The 17,392-nt window shown below is 43.7% G+C and overlaps 2 long non-coding RNA genes across 2 annotated transcripts in view; both read right to left on the bottom strand.

Annotated features, from left to right (window-relative positions):
• Positions 1 to 10,766: 10,766 nt before the first annotated feature.
• On the bottom strand, positions 10,767 to 17,056 carry LOC309867812. Its single transcript, XR_014313328.1, has 3 exons — positions 16,950 to 17,056; positions 11,982 to 12,087; positions 10,767 to 11,575 (listed from the first exon to the last, which is right to left on the bottom strand). It is a non-coding gene; the product is annotated as an uncharacterized lncRNA (long non-coding RNA).
• Positions 17,057 to 17,262: 206 nt separating this feature from the next.
• LOC309867820 overlaps positions 17,263 to 17,392 on the bottom strand; it is a 39,080-nt gene continuing 38,950 nt past the window's right edge. The window contains exon 2 of the long non-coding RNA XR_014313336.1: positions 17,263 to 17,348. This is a non-coding gene — a long non-coding RNA (uncharacterized lncRNA). The remainder of the gene's footprint in view (positions 17,349 to 17,392) is intronic.

Below are 17,392 nucleotides of genomic sequence, written 5' to 3'. Positions count from 1 at the left end.
GAGAATGAGTAGAAAAGCTACTAGCTGGGAGAATATTTGCAAATCAGATGTCTGATTTTAATTTTGTATCTGATTTTAAATATGTATCTAGAATACATAAAGAAATCTCAAAACTCAGTATTTTATTTTTTAACTTAAATTTATCTTATTTTAAATTCAATTAATTATCATATAGTGTCTTATTAGTTTCAGAGGTGGAGTTCAGTGACTCATTGGCTGTATATAACACCCAGTGCTCATTATATCACATGCCTACCTTAATGTCCATCACCCAAAAACCCATCCATCCTCCCCTCCAGCAATCCTCAGTTTGTTTCTTTTCTTTCCTTTCCTTTCCTTTCCTTTCCTTTCCTTTCCTTTCCTTTCCTTTTCTTTTCTTTTCTTTTCTTTTCTTTTCTTTTCTTTTCTCTTCTCTTCTCTTCTCTTCTCTTCTCTTCTCTTCTCTTTTTTCTTTTCTTTTCTTTTCTTTTCTTTTCTTTTCTTTTCTTTTCTTTTCTTTCCTTTCCTTTTCTATTGACAGACAGAGATCACAAATAGGCAGAGAGGCAGCCAGAGAGAGGGGAAAGTACGCTCCCCACTGAGTAGAGAGCCTGATGCAGGGCTCTATCTCAGGAACTGGGATCATGACCTGAGCCGAAGGCAGAGGCTTAACCCACTGAGCCACTCAGGTGCACCCCCCACCTCAGTTTGTTTCTTATGATTAAGAGTCTCTTAGGGCTTGTTTACCTCTCTGAGTTCATCCTGTTTTCTTTTTCTCTCCTTTCCTCTATGCTCCCCTGTTTTGTTTCAAAATTCCACATATCAGTGAAATCATATGATAATTGTCTTCCTCTGAATGACTTCTTTCATTTAGCATAATACCCTCTAGTTCCATCCATGTCATTGCAAAGGGCAAGATTTCATTTATTTATTTTTGGATGGCTGAGTAATAGACCATTGTGTATCCATACCACATCTTCTTTATCTATCCACCTGCCCATGGACATCTGGGCTCTTTCCATAGTTTAGATATGTGGACATTGCTGCTCTAAACATTGGGGTACAGATGCTCCTTCAAAACACTATATTTGTATCTTTGGGGTAAATGATTGTAGTGTAATTCCTAGGTCATAGGATGGCTCTATTTCTAATGTTTTGAGGAACCTCCATACTGTTTTCCAGAGTGGCTATAGCAACTTGCATTTCTGCCAGCAGCGTTAGTGTTTCTCTGCATCCTTGCCAACACTTGTTGTTTCCTGACTTGTTAATTTTAGCCATTCTGACTGGTGTGAAACAATATCTCATTTTGATTTTGACTTGTATTTCCCTGATGCCAAGTGATGTTGAGCAGTTTGTCATGTGTCTGTTGGCCATTGGATGTGTTCTTTGCAGAAATGTCTGTTCATGTCTTCTGTTTCTTGACTGGATTATTTATTCTTTGTATTTTGAATTTGATAAATTCCTTGTAGAGTTTGGTTACTAGCCCTTTATCTGGTAGGTCATTTGCAAATATCTTCTCGCATTCTATCAGTTGTCTTAGTTTTGTTGACAGTTTCCTTTGTTGTTGAAAAGCTTTTTATCTTGATGAAGTCCCAAGAGTTCATTTTTGCTTTTGTTTCCCTAGCCTTTGAAGATGTGTCCAGTAAGCAGTTGCTATAGCTAAGGCTGAACAGGTTGCTGCCTGTGTTCTTCTCTAGGATTTTGATAAATTCTTGTCTCATGTGTGGGTCTTTCATCCATTTTGGGTTCAAAACTCAAAATTTAGTAATTGGAAATCTAAATATCCAAGTGTTCAATATCATTGGTCATTAGGGAGATGCAAATTAGAACCATTACACACTTAACTCTAATAGTCAAAATGACAACGACTGACCATAGCCCAAACCGTCAAAGATGTGGAACAACTGCAACTCCACTGCTGGAGGAATAAACCGCCTCCTGGGGGACTACAGCGGGAGCCCCCCTGGGGGAAGGCATACCTGAGCTGGGACCTAGAGCAGGTTCTGGAGCTTGCTTTCCCACCCAGGTGGCCAGTAGCGCCCACGTGGGAGAAGCTGTCAAGTACCAGGCCCAGGTCACCGTGGGCTGGCCCAGATGGACCCAGACAGCCACCCTGCCCTGTGCTTGCCGAGATAGCAGGAAGATGTGGTGTGATGAACCTCCTGCTCTGGGAGCCGGGTCTGTGCAGAGACCCTGGTCCCACTACCCCTGCCAGGCCCCGTCCTCTCTGCTTGGAAAGCTGCATGTTAAAAATGGGTCAGTGTTAAAATAAGTAAGTAAGCACAATAAAATGACATGTTTTTGCTCTCAAAAGCGAATTTTTCCACCCTAGAGGCGCTATCACTTCCCTTAATGAAGTATGTACTAACTGACCTTCAAACTCCACTTCTGAGGAGTTTCCCTTTTTATTCCTACCACAGGTGTTCACAGGGCAAGAGTCAACTCCTCTCCCTTGCCAGCATGGAAGAATTCTGAAAGCCTGGGCCTACCAATTAATGACTACTTCTAAGAAAAATTGGTTTCAAGCTACACCATTACATTCGGCCAAAAATACCTGAGCAGTTCTCTACAAAACTGTCGTGGTCATTGAAAACAAGGATAGTTTGAGAGACTGTCATAGTCAGGAGGAGCCTAAGGAGACAGGTAATGAAATGTCAAGTGTGTCCTGGATGGAACCCTGGCACAGAAAAAGGATGTTGGTAAAAACTAAGGAACTCTGAATCAAGTATGTGTTTCAGTTCAATCATACTAAGAATAAAACAACTAAAATACTTCCCTGCTTTCCTTTGTCTTTGGGAGGGAACACTCTGGGACTCCCTCCTGGTGAGCTGGTTTGATTAAAGCAAAGAGACAACTCATGGAATGGGAGAAGATATTTGCAAATGACAGTACAGACAAAAGGTTGATATCCAGGATCTATAATGAACCCCTCAAACTCAACACACACGAAACAGGCAAGCATATCAAAAAATGGGATGAAGATATGAACAGACACTTTTCCAATCAAGACATACAAATGGCTATCAGACACATGAAAAAATGTTCATCGTCACTAGCCCTCAGGGAGATTCAAATTAAAACCACATTGAGATATCACCTTACACCAGTTAGAATGGACAAAATTAACAAAACAGGAAACAACATGTGTTGGAGAGGATGTGGAGAAAGGGGAACCCTCTTCCACTGTTGGTGAGAATGCAAGTTGGTGCAACCTCTTTGGAGAACAGTGTGGACATTCCTCAAGAAATTAAAAATAGAACTTCTCTATGACCCTGCAATTGCACTCCTGGGTATTTATCCCAAAGATAGATGCCGTGAAAAGAAGTGCCATCTGTACCCCAATGTTTATAGCAGCAATGGCCACGGTCGCCAAACTATGGAAAGAACCAAGATGCCCTTTAACGGACGAATGGATAAGGAAGATGTGGTCCATATACACTATGGAGTATTATGCCTCCATCAGAAAGGACGAATACCCAACTTTGGTATCAATGTGGACGGGACTTGAAGAGATTATGCTGAGTGAAATAAGTCAAGCAAAGAGAGTCAATTATCATATGGTTTCATTTATTTGTGGAGCATAACAAATATCATGGAGGACAAGGGGTGTTAGAGAGGAGAAGGGAATTGGGGTAAATTGGAAGGGGAGGTGAATCATGAGAGACTATGGACTCTGAAAAACAGTCTGAGGGGTTTGAAGTGGCGGGGGGCTGGGAGGTTGGGGTACCAGGTGGTGGGTATTAGAGAGGGCACGGATTGCATGGAGCACTGGGTGTGGTGCACAAATAATGAATACTGTTTTTCTGAAAATAAATTAATTAATTTAAAAAAAAAAAACTGCAGCTGGAACACAGCATTAGTGGAGTTCGGGACATGAATTGGCAGCCTGCCCTGCACTCTCACTTACTGTGAGTTTAACAACTGTTGTTGGTAAACTGTTATTCGGAGGGTGCTACACAACATGACCGCAGGAAGGGAAGAAAGAACATCCCCACGTTTGGGTAAAAGCTGGGGCCCTGGGCTGCTATATTGGTTAGTATTTCCCTTAAAAGCTTTGTGGGACAAATCTCCCTGCTTTGGGTTTGTTGTTGTCGTTGTTAAAAACAAGCGAAAAATTGGAATGGGTCAGGAATTCAGATAGCCTATAGTGAGGGCCCCTTGTCTCTGTTCCAACAACTGAAGCCACAGCTGGAAGACTGAAAGGTTAAGAGCTGGAATCATCTATAGCCTCATTCACCCACAGGATGAGTGATTGATGTTGGCTGAGACCTTAGGTGGCCTAGGTCTTAGGTGGCTGGAGCATCAATGCAAGGCCTCTCTGGGTGGCATGGGTTTCTTTATAACATGGTGATTGTATCCCAAGACAGAAATGGAGAACTAAGCCGAAGCTGTATCACTTCTTATGACTTGGCCTTGGAAATCATGCGAGAAGTCACTTTGATTCTATTCCTTGGAAGTGACTTCCTAAAACTCACCCATACTCAAGTAACGGTAACACAGACCATATCTTTTAACAGAGAAGAATTAATATCACACTGTAAGAAGAGCATGTAGAATGGTATATGTTGGTCTGGCTACCTTTGGGAAAATATAATCTGCTCTGATCAGTTTGAAGAAATTATGGAAAAATTGAAAATGTATAGGACATGGCAATTCCACATCTAGATGTACCTTGTTAAAATTTTTCTACACGCGCACACAGAGACATATAGAAAGATATTCATTGTTACATCGCTTGGAAACTTTTGAAATATTCCAAATATTCGCCAACTGAAGATTACTAAAGGAATGGTGTTTTATTGATACAAAGGGACAACAATATATCACAGCAAAGAAAGGAATGAGAAACATACATTTTAATATTGAGACTTAAAAGCACTAATGATTGAACAACAGAGCAAATTGCAGAAAGATTTGACCCATATGACAGAATTTGTGTACATTTATTTTCTTTTTTCCTTTTTTCTGTTTTATATTAGCATATAATGTATTATTTGCCCAGGGATACAGGGCTGTGAAACATCGGGCTTAACACATTTCACAGCACTCAGCATTGCACATACCACCCAAAGTCCATAACCCAGCCACCCTTTCCCCTACCTCCCTCCCCTCAAGCAACTCGCAGTTTGTTTTGTGAGATTGAGTCTCTTACAGTTTGTCTTGTGTACTTGATTTTAAAATTGCTCCCGGAGCACTAGATTTTGCTTATAAATATATTAGACATGAAGTACAAATGTAAAAATAGGGCTGGATACACTCCAATTTTATGCATTCATTTGTGAAGTGTTAGGAGGAGTGAGAATGGAGAGAAGAAAAAAGTGGATGCTAAGGTTTTTAAATTTTATTTATTGACAAAATGCTAAGCAAATGAAAAACAATGTTTATTAGTGTTGCGTACTATATATTGGCTTGTATTGATCTACATTGCTCAAATTTTGAAAAGTAATTAATCACCTTAAACATGAAATGAGCCCATGAAAGGGCAGGGGAAAGACATAATAATACCTACCAATAAAAAAAAAAATAAAACCAACCAAGAAGCATAAGGAACTCCAGAAGAATCCCCATTCCCCTGAGTTTAGCTTCTCCTCTCTTGTTAGGCTTTCTGGCCCCTCTCCTTTCACCCTCACACTGGGCTGTCCTTTGTAGGCTTGCCTTAATTGTGGACAAACAGCACTTTCTGTTTCTGTTAGCACTGGGTAGATAGTTTGGCATTTTCAAAAATAACCTTACAAATTGAAAAGATGACTTACATAAAAAAGCATTCATACTAGGAAATTAATGAATCCAAACAGGTTTAGATTATCTACTCTCCATCCTTCCCTATGGAAGTAGCTAAGGCGTCCGTGTAAGACAGGAGGTCAGGCTGTCAGAGCAGTTCCTTGTTTTCACTGGACCTGCATCTTCTAATCAACATAAATTCTCCTTTATTCCTTTAAAGTACCATGTCATTGGATTCAATTCTCAAATTCTGTAGGTGATATATTTTGAATTGTGTCCTTAGCTCATTTTCTCAGAACTATGACATTTCTAAGCAAGGGCTCACTGTCTTGGAATGAGGTCTGGTCTTAGGATGCCACCAGAGCCACAGATCCTGAAGCTCCTCAGAGTTTCCTACGCTGGGAGGAAAGGCAAATGGTCAGGAAAGCCTGGAAGGGGAGACACAAGATGGGTACAAGTGTGGGTCTCAGTCCAGGCCATGCTGGCTCTGCTGTTCTCCAACCACCTAGGTAGACTTTTAAGAAGTGCCTTGAAAGGGGTTGCCTGGTTGGCTCAGTCTGTACAGCATGAGATAGTTCATCTCAGGGTCATGGTTTGGAGACCCAAGTTCACTAGAATTTGTTTTAAAAAAAAGTTAAATGAAAAGTTAAAAGGTGAGAACTTCAAAAGTGTTGCAAAGTATGTGGGTGGGCATCCCTGACATGGGGGCCAAGATTCCAGAGACCCCACTTTTCTGTGTAAGGGCAGTTACAGCTCTAATCCTATCTCCTGTGTGGCCACAGAAGAAGGCTCCAGAAGGTACATTAGTGCCATTGAACTCTGTCTGAGCGATATGATTGACTGATGTAGGTGGGTCAACCAGACATCCTTCAGCAGGAAATTATATTTAAGGGAGAAGTAGAAAGTGAGATGAACATGGGCTCACCATGTGAAACAGAAAGGTCAAGGAAATGAATCTGCTACACCCAGACTGAGGGAATGCATAGAAAAGACACTGATGAGAGATCCAAGAGGCCAAATATCTTTCCAGTCCTGAGTCCATGTTATCCTGAGGCACTACTTACAAATTCTCAGCCTGCTGGGTATCTTCCATCCTACTGAATTCTAGCCACCTAGGTCAGCCACAGCCAGAAGACAACATCCATGGAATAGTTTTGTTGACCAAAAGTAGCAGACCTTTTCTATACAGGCCAGACAATAACTATTTCATCTTTGTGGGATACATGTGGTGTCTCTCTTCCTAATTCTTCCTTCTCCTCCCCTCCCCCTTGTCCAGTAGTCCCACCTCTAGATGTACAGTAGTTCCTGTATCAGACTGCCAGTTACAGTCAGGCAGGGACCTTTAAAAAATATTCCATCAAGCCGGACCCATCCTCAGAAATTCATTTGGTTGTTTATTAAGCGTTCATCAAATTCATTTAATGGGACAAACAGCTTCTCTGTCTCTCCATTACTGTCACACTGCTTCCACACTCACAACACCTCTGACCCCAGATATGCAGTGGGGGTGTATGTGTGTGCAGTGGAGGTGGTTTCCTACAACAGGCAACTCTGGGGCATTGGCTGGATATTCTACAATTTAACTCAATTCTGACACTACTTCCCTGGAGATAGTGTCAGCTCCCCCAGATTAGGGACTCATTCCCCGAGGCTCACCCAATCCAGATGTCAATCACAAGTCTCCTGATTGCCTGGCTGTAAGTCTCAGCTTCCCCCGACCCCCTTTTTGTTGGATTGATTTCCTAGAACCACATACAGAACTCAAGGAAACACATATGCTTTACCGTTTTTGAAGGCATATGATAAGGAGAGAGATGCACAGCCAGATAAAGAGTTATGTTGGGTAAGGTCTGGGAGTATTCCTAAAGATTAAGCTTCTGTCCTCATGGAGTTGGTGTGCATCACCCTCCCACTGTAGATGATGTAGGAAGGATGTTAGGGCTTAAAGCCAGTGACCAAGAATGAATTCTTGAGATGTCTTTGGCACAAAAAAGGGGCTTTATTAAAGCAGGGGGACAGGACCTGAGGGCAGATAGAGCTGCACTCAGATCATGAGGAGTGGCCCATTATATACTTTCAAGTTTGGAGAGCTTTAGGGATAGGGTAAGTCTCTAATGAACTGGGCAGGAAGGTTCCAGGATTTTGAAGGGGCTAGCTATTGCCAGGAAGAGATCATTTATTACTGTCTTGTAAAACTTCATCATGAGGTCTTTCAGATTTATATAAGTGGGCCATATGCTTGGGGATCATGTCATCATATATCTTGGGGAGGAGTAGAGATAATGGAAATCCCCAAAGGACTTTTATATGTTATAATAGACTTACAGGATCCTGAAGATCAGGCTATGATTGCCAGTTGCCCTTGGAAAAGTAGTAACATTGATGCAGCTGAGTTCTTAGAGGAGTGTCACTCTGCTTGTGTCAAGGACTTGTCATGGGCTGTAAAGAGTAAGGAAATTTAGTTTTTCTTTCCTTTTGTTTCCCACATCATAGATGTGTTTCTAACCCAGGAGTTCCTCTAACCCTGAACTTTTGGGCTTTTTATAAAGGCTACCTCACACAGGCAGGGCAATTATTACCTCTATTTCCAGCCCCTCTCCCCTCTCTTGAGGATGGGGGTGAGGCCATCATGACTTCATCTTGCTGGTGATCAGCCCCATCCAGAAACCTCCCAGGTGGCTGCCAAGGGTCTCTTTCTTATAAGAAAAGATGTTCCCAGTGCTCCTATCACTTAGGAATTTACATATCTTTCAAGAGCCCTGTGCCAGGAATCAGAGGCAGAAATCAACATATATTTTTTACTTTCTCAATGGGATCCAGTCACTGACTTTGTTTTTGATAAAGCTCCCAGATGAACTTCATATGAAACCAGAGTTGAGAGCGGCTGGGATATTTGCTGAAATATTAAGGTTTGCAACTTTTGTGTCATTCCTATAATGACTGTCAGGTCATTGAAGCTGACTTAGTAATATACCTAAATGAATATCTGATTTAGTCAATTATCTTGACTCTCCCACAATACTTGATTACATGCAGAAAATAATACAAATCTGAGAGACAGTCTACCCTGGTCTGGTCTTTTAATACAGAACAAATGCCTCTGGGCATAAAAGATTTTTTTCAAGTTATCTTCATTCTTATTCTCTCCCACAATTTCTTCAATTAGTGTGTTCTGAAATACATAAATAATGATTGTTGGAGAAATAGTTGAGTAAGGTAGAGTAACTGAATGGTTGGGTGACAGGAAATTCAGCCTTTTACTAGGTTACTTTCTCCAATAATCTGCTGAAGTGTCCAGGAATATTTATACAATACCTAAGTTCATTGTGATTACTGATCAGGTCAATTCACCTCTTTCCCTGAGGATGATGCTATGTTCCTACACTGGTTCCTATGGAATGTGAACACAGATCCTTGTTTCTACTCCCCCTGCACTTGGCTTGAATACTTTGAACCTAGGCAATGTAAATGTCACGCTGCTTAAGATTAATACTATTGAAAGCTGCTCTAAAGTGGCAGACTGAAGTCCCATGGGAAAAGTTCCCCTACTGGGTACCCACTTTCTCAAGTGCCAGGTTGTCCTGGCCTTCTTATGTCTTCCCACTGAGAGGGGCCTTGAGTATTTAGCACCCTTGGAATCCAGACTTTTGAAACCCGAAGCTTCATATTTTCTGTCTTTGTTTCTCGTCCTGACATAAAGATGTGGCATGAAGAAGAGTGAGTCTGACTAGCACAGCTATTAAAGGAATCGCTTGGTTTGGAAAGAACCATTGTGCAGCACAGATAACTGATACACTTGTAACTACTTCAGTAGGTGGCCTTTGGGATAGGCATTATGTTTGGCTGCTACTCAAAGACAGATCAGGCTACAAAGCACTTTGATCTACCCTGGATTGTTAACCCAATGAGTTAGTAGTTGGAAAGGAAATGGAAAGGTATGAGGAGTACCAGAATAGGCCACCTCCAAATAATCCTTTCTGGCACAAGAATTATCTTAAGCTGTTTATTGTGAGAAAGTGTAGACCAGGAGAAGTTCTGAAAGCAGAGGAGAGGTTACACTTTTGGAAGGCAAATTTACATTAGAAAAGGGTCCAGTACAGGAAGTGAGCCATGTCAGGGGTCACTTTCATCTGGGAGAGTCATCTTCATTCCAGGGCCAATTTCCTTTCACAAACATTTCCTCCTCTCACCTTCCTCTGAATTGCATTTCCCTCTTTTAAAGCCCTAGATCCCTATCCTTTCCTTAGCCCAGGATGGTCCATAAGTCCCAGGTGGATAGCTGCTTTTTAGTCTCATATTTTTGTGGGGATCCACTATGTATATATATAATTAAAATAGTTTTTGTCCTGTTACTCTGCCTGTTTATACTGGGGGTGCGGGCTCACAGCTAAGAACCTAGAATGGTAGAAGGAAAATTATTTTTCCTCCCCTACATCTGTACCTAGGTTCTTAATCTCAGGCATTTTCTGAATCCCAGTCCCTTAATTTCTATGTCTTCTACCTCTTCAAAAACACCATTACTTTTGTGAGATTTCAGTGTTTAAGTAAGACATGCATGTTTTTAGCTCCCCTGTATTTTTTTCCCCTTGATCTATGCTTTCTTTCCATGCATTGCAATAGATCATGGGAGAATTGATTCTAAGGCTACAGGGGATTATTCTCCTTACTTCTACTGACATTTAAAATTATCTGATGAGATATGGAAACCAAGAGTAAAGATGTAGGTTGCATTGGTTGTCAGTGTTAGAACCTGTGTGTGAAAGTACTGTGGACATTTTATGAAATATCTGTGCCACCTCCAAATAAACATAGGTCATGGTTTCAAGGGAAATATGTAAAAGCCATGAGTAGAGTTTGATGAGATGGAGAATATTCTTGCTCCAAAGTTCCAAAAAGACACAGGGTGAGAGAAGTGGGCAGAGGCCCCGGGTTGCAGAATAACATAAAAGGATGCCTAAGGCCCAGCTAGTTCTCCTAAGAATGTCAGCAAATGCAATCTAGATGGCTCCAGGCTGGCTTGATGTGAAAGTCATCCCAAACACACATACTCAAGGTCATTAAAATGTAGCAGAACGTGATTTTATTACTGTGAACAGAATGCCACAAACTTGGATGATGTCCCAAGATTAAAAATATGGGGGCTTGGGTCTTTCCTTGCCCCTTTCCCTATTGCCCTTCTCCAAAACACACAAAGCTCCAATGCAGAAAGGAATTCTATTTGTTTTTGTCCCCAACTCTAGTCTGGAATCATGGCCCCATAATTCTCTCATTCCCCTCCTTCTTTCTTCTATGGGAACCATGGAAATCAACAATGAAAAAAAAAAAAAGGCAGAAGGGAGCACAAGAGAACCTGCACCAAGTGTGAGGCAAAGTAATGGGAAATGTAGTCTAATCAAACCATCCAGGGGGCTGTGATCTGGTACTGTTTAAGTGTACAGGAAGCATACTATTGGGAGGGTAACCTGGTTGAAACTTGTTACATTTAACAAGTTAGAACGGGTTCTGGAGCTTAGCCTTGTAGCAGTAGTCACACTGTCCCTCCAGAGTGACAGAAGTAAGTCATGTTAATACAATTCACACTCCAGTGACAGTTTTGTGGCCAGTCTCACAATCTGTCTTGGGCAAAAGACAGGTAGCAGCCGTGTTCTGGAAGGTGTTGTGCAGAAAGGTGTTTGAAGGTTTACAAGTCTGAGTATAATTATTGGCCCCACTCATTTCTGTCTTCCATTGGACAGGACCTGCTCTTACATGCTGAATTTCAAACCCTTGAGCCCTTTCAGGTTTGGAGGACTAGCAGCAAGTGGCACTGGCCCCAATGATCCCAGCAGCACCAGAAGGAAAGGAAATGGTCCCAGAAGATCCAGCATCATCCCTTCTGTGTGGGAAGAGGGAAGAAAATAAGAGAATGATAGTAGTAGAAGCAGTAAGAGCAAAATTATCATTCACAACCATTTAGATCTTCATTGCGTCTTTCAAGGTTTCTTGTCCATTTTGTTTGTTTGTTTGTTTGTTTGTTTTTAAAGTCTATTTAAAAAAAATCTTTCCAACATGGGTCTCACAATTCTTTGAAGTTCCTGAAGCCCAATGACGAGGAATGTGAATTAAGATGATCTTTTCTTTGACTGACAGATCCTATTATTCTCTTTGTCCTGTGCTTATGGGCCCAGAATCATGCCTCTTCCCTCCTCCCTCCTGGATAATTTCTCCTCCATCTATTTAACCTGGGCTATCGGGCCATCAACTCGGCTCTATCTCCCCAAGCCCCAGGCTTCTCCTCTTACCAGGTCTCCTTGCTGGTGGTCCTGCTGAGGACAGAGGCAGTGGTTAGTCCCAGGCTCAGAGGCATTTGTCTGCTTTTCCTCTTCCAGGTATGCCAGCGTGGCCTGCCTGCAGTAGAGAAGGATTCTGAGCCCAAGGAAAGAGGAAAGGGAAACCTGGGTTTGGAAGATGCCCTTCTTGTGCACAGTGTGGATGAGACCCCACATCCTCCAACTCACTGTTTACAGCCAGTATCCCTGCAGATGCAGGAAGACCAAGCCTCCTTAAAGGAACAAAGGAGAAGTGATAACTTCCTCAAAGAAATTGTGAGGAAATGGTGATTTCCTGATATGGGTTTGGTGCTTCCTTCTCCATAGGAAGCTTCAGTGTTTTGAACCTCTATGCTTTCAGTTCTTTAGGAGAAAACAACCAAGGTAAATTTGATACAATAGCTGCCAGGTACCTGGTAATGTTGTGAATTGCAACAGCAGACTCCATTGAATTATTGATTTATGGGTATGTTGTTGGGCCAGACTCTGGGCTTCTCATGTATCTTGATGGATCTGATCCCAGATCCCACGTTGTGCCTCACTCTTCAGAGGCACAACTTATCTTATCTCCAGATTTTTCTAGGACCTCCCAACAACTTTCTGGAACCTCCTTAGCTTCCTTTCATGTGTATAAGTTGTCCCGTATAGATTCAAGAATTTATAATCTAATGAAGGGAATGGTCAGATTAATAGAGACATAAATGGTATATTAACAACTGTCAATAGGTCTTTTGGCTGCGGTGGAGGAGGTGCCAGACAGCTCTGAGGAGCTGGTAGATAGAAGGCTCTGACACCTGAACTTATTTTCAGATTAATAAGAAGTTAGGTGAAGAGGATGGTAAGGGCATCCCATGAGGGAACTGCATGTAAGTGGAAGCCAGAAGCTGGTTCCTGGACCCATTCTGAAACCATAAGGACCACTGTAATTTTATTGTTTGTGTGATACACTTAGGTCTAAGTTGTGCTGTTTCCTACTTAATTATGTGTTATGTACTCTGTTTGAAAAACTTATTTTTTCATTTGAGAGAGAGAAAAAGAGAGAGGGCACGAGTGTGTGGAGGGGCAAAGGGAGAGGAGGGAGACTCCCCTTCCAGCACTTCGTCCTATTGGGGCTCACAGTCCCACCACGCATGAGATAAGGACCTGAGTGCAAACCAATTAGAAAGTCAAATGACGGAGATACACAGGTGCCTCTGTTTTCCTTACTTTTTTTTTTTTCTAAGTTTTATTTATTTATTTACTTGACAGAGAGAAAGATCACAAGTAGGCAGAGAGGCAGGCAGGGGTTGGGGGGAAACAGGCTCCCCGCTGAGCAGAGAACCCAGTGTGGGGCTCGATCCCAGGAAGCTGAGATCATGACCTGAGCTGAAGGCAGAGGCTCTAACCCACTGAGCCCCCCAGGCGCCCCCTGTTTTCCTTACTTCTTAACCTTCAGCACAATCAATCATTAATTTTGTCTTTTTACTTCTACTCTGGGTTACCTACCTACCTGGATTGTAGAAACATAACAGAGACCAGACAGAAACATGTATCTTGATGTATCTGATCCCAGATCCCAAGTTGTGCCTCACTGTCCAGAAGAATGCTTATCTCCAGATTTTCCAAGGACTTCCCAGCAAGTGTCAAGAAACCCCTTAGCTTCCTTTCATGTGTGTTAAGTTGTCCCTTATAGATCAACAGGGCAAGAGGGCAAGGCAGCTTTAGGACTGATACCTTTCTTTCTCCTTGGGCTGCTCTCTAGACTACAAAGCTTTCCTTGCTTTAAATCCAGTATCTCAGAATTTGGCTTGCTGCACATTGGGTACATGGACATGTTGGAGTCTGGCAACAGAGACCCATGGACACGAAGGAGAAAGGCCAGTTTAGGGTATTTGCCTCTTCAGTCTGTTCTTGCTTTTCCACTGGTGCTGTAATACACTTACTTGGAATCTTCTTGTTTTTTGGAGGGCTCACAGGAAAGTCTCCTACAGGGACTCCCTGCCTCTAGCCTGTTTTCCTTCCAATCTGTTCTACACATCCCTTCCAGATTAGTACTCCTTGAGCATCAATAGAATAGGGGAACACTCTTGCTTTTTAATGTCTTCAGTTATATACAGGATAAAAATGATGTCTTTTCAGAGCAAAATCACAAGATATAAGGTTAATATACAAAAATCAACTGCTTTCTTAGGTACCAGTAACGAACAATTGAAATTTGAGACTTTTTGTGAAGGAGGTCTTTGGCATGTCTATGTTTGATGAGCTCCATGGTGAATCTCAAACCCATTCCTAGTGGAGAACCATTTTCTCTGGCTCATGCTGATTTTCACCAAGTGCCCAAGCTCTCAAGACTGCCCTTCTGCCTAATTCCTGAAACAAAATTTCTACCTTCTCTTGAAACAAGGGAGTTGAATGACTGTCTGCTACCAGAAGTAAAGTGCAAGACAGATTGGGGAGAACACAACTGGAAGAGTCTACCTCTCCTCCCTATCTCTCTTAAATTATCCCAAATCTAACAAGTGTAGTAGAGGAATAATATCCATTCCTTCTACCCTTCTAAGTTCTCTGCTGGGACCCTATAATAAAAAAACAAACAAATTAACAAGAGAAAAGAATACCCTTTTATTTCCTATAGGTTTAAGAGGAGAGCCTTCCCAAGGAAATAAGGCCCTAAAGAAGTGGTTAAACCTGAGTGTGTGTATGCCAGGTTTGATGAAAGGTGGAAAGTGGTGGAAGGATGTGCTAGAACAAAGGGTACAAGCTAAGTGTAGTAAATGGGGGGGAACTTAGCAAGATGTTTGTTCAGTTGTCACTCCATTTTTGCAGATAATGACACTCCGTTCCTCTGGGTGCCGGAAACCCTCTCCCAGGAGGGTTTTATGACCTGCTTCCAGAGAAGGTCAGTAAGTCTTTCCTGTACCTGTCCTTTCTCAAATTTCTTCAACTTAAAAGATTGAATTTGCCAAGTTGCCATATTCTGTAATAGCCTGTCCTGAACTCTGTCAGAAGCTGTGTGTGATGTGAGTAGACCCTGGTGGTTGTCTTGGCCCTTGCTTCAGCCCTACAATCCTAAAGCAAGTTCAGGGCATTTGATATGTCCATTGTGTGGTCTCTGTTGCAACATGCCTGTGTCTTCTCCACACTGCTGCCTGGCTGGAAGGGGATTAGTTCGAAGGCCTGCTATTTGGGCTGTTTCTTTCTCTAGACTTTTATATGCTTGCTGACTGCAAAAGTAGTGGTGCCAAATTCTTGTTACTGAAATAACAGAACATTAGTATCTTGAATCATACACGATATTCAGTCACATTCAACCTCTTAGAACACTCCCTCTCCCCTGGTTGCTGAGGTCTTTGTGTGTCACGCACCTGCCAGGTGAGTGAGAACAGTGAGTCAGAGACTGATACTACATGATGAGCCCCACGTTCCTTTTAAGGTTTAGTTTTATTGTTTCTGCAGAGCTATGGGCCTGATTGTCAGAATGGCTCCCCAGGCTTAGGCCGTTGCTCACTTCAGGCACTTGATGTCTTTTTGTTTTTGTCCAGTTGCTAGGTCAGACTATCTTATGACTTCCTTCTTCTTTCCAAATAAGTCATAAGGAACTCTTTCTATTTGTTTTGCTGTGTGGGTCCTGAGTTTTCCATATTTCCCCCTAGACCTTATCCCTTTAACTGTCTATACAATTTACATACTTATTATATTTTTTTGTCTTTTGTTTGTTTGATTGTTTGTTCTGCTATTCCTCTAGCGTGTAGGTACTCAAATGATTACTGAATAAGGCTCTGCCAACGAAGGGCCCTACTGCCACTACACAATATTCCTGAGATGTCAAGGTCTCGGACTGATGTGGGCTTCCGGCTAGCCATGACCAGTTCCTCACTCAACTGAATCTCCACTCTGGCCATCCATGAGGCCTAATGGGGGGCCTGGAGGAGACACCCCCTTTCCTCTATGTGGCAAGTGTAGATGATCCAACCGCTCTTTATCTGTGGGCACCTCAGTTCTTCTTTTTAATGCCTTCTCTTGGAAATCCGCAGCCGTCATCGACCCCTGGCCCACCGCCTCTCTCCTAGCCTTTCCAGAGGCTGAGGCCTTGACCATGAAGAGGAGCCATTGCTGGCCGCCCTCGTCAACCCTCAATAAATGCGCGTGTAAAGGCGCTTTTTTGCGCCAGCAGGGGGCAGGAGCTCCCCAGCAATCCAGTTCTGGGCGTGCGCCCTGCTCTGGCTGTTTCCCCGTCCCGCCCCCGGTCCTCCCCAGTTCCCCTTCTCCTTGGGCACAGTGAGGAAGGACGCAAGGGCCCGCCGGGGAATCTTTGCGCACGGGGCTTGGGTGGTGACGCGGCGCTAGGCCTCGATTCGGGAGAGCCAGGCTCCCGCCCGGGATGATGCTCTTCATGCTCCTGGGCTCCTCGAGTAACACTCGGGCGGCGCGGCCCCTGATTCCCGAGACACCGGGCCCGCCCCGTTATTCCCAGGTCCCTTCACCCCCAGAGGCTCCGCCACCGCTGGGTCGGGTTACGGCTCGCGGAGGGAGGTCTGGAGGTTTTACAGGGAGGGCCTCCCGCCTCCTCCAGAGGCGCAAACCCCGGACCCGGGGGGCACAGCCCGCGAACCAGGCGCTGCCGCGAGAGGGGGTTGCGGAGGAGGGGAAACCGGAGCTCTTGCCTCACACCTTAGCCCTCTCGGGCGGGTCCCGCTGTCGCCGCCGCCAGAGCCGGCAGGGGGCGCTGGGCGCCCTTGCCGCGCACCCGGGGACCAGAACGTGACCTCCTGGTTCTTCCATAGAGGTGGCTTGCCAAAGGCTCTTTGAAATTCTGAGGAACAGTGCGCGAAAGTAAGCCAATAGGCTTCGGATAAAGAGCGCCTACTGTGTACCACGAACTCTCCATCCTGTATTTCTCTAAGGAAGAGGCTATTCCTGAGATCCAGAGTTTCTCCGAGAGCAGGGAAAGCAGAAACTCACGCGAGACTGGGGAGCTTCTCCACTGCCGCGGCGCCACCTGCTACATGACAGCGATGCCTCAGTCCCCTCACGGTCGCCATGGCACCGGAGCGGAGCATGAAACAGAAATGATGAGACCTGTGACGCGCACGGAGCAGTGTCAGCCAATGAGAAGAGCGAGTGCTTATAGTAGCCAATAAACAACCGATATGTAAATCACCTCCGAGGGTAACAGTACGTGGGTGGGGTAAGGCTTTGGGTTCCCGTGTAAGCAGTCCCTGGCGAAGGGGCGTCAGGGTTGTGCGGGGGTTTGGTCTAGCTGTTCTGAGGTCGAGGGGCGGGGTGGGGACGGGCCCTTCTCTGGGCTCTCTAGAGAAGCGCCATAGAAAGGAAAAGACTATTTCCGGATGTATTACCTACCTGTCCGACCCCAGGTCGGACTCTCTGCTCAGCAGGAAGCCTGC

This window comes from Mustela nivalis, assembly GCF_964662115.1.
Source record: "Mustela nivalis genome assembly, chromosome: 6".
Taxonomy (NCBI): domain Eukaryota; kingdom Metazoa; phylum Chordata; class Mammalia; order Carnivora; family Mustelidae; genus Mustela; species Mustela nivalis.
The sequence above is the reverse complement of the archived record's forward strand: the minus strand, read 5'-3'. Positions and strand labels throughout refer to the sequence as shown.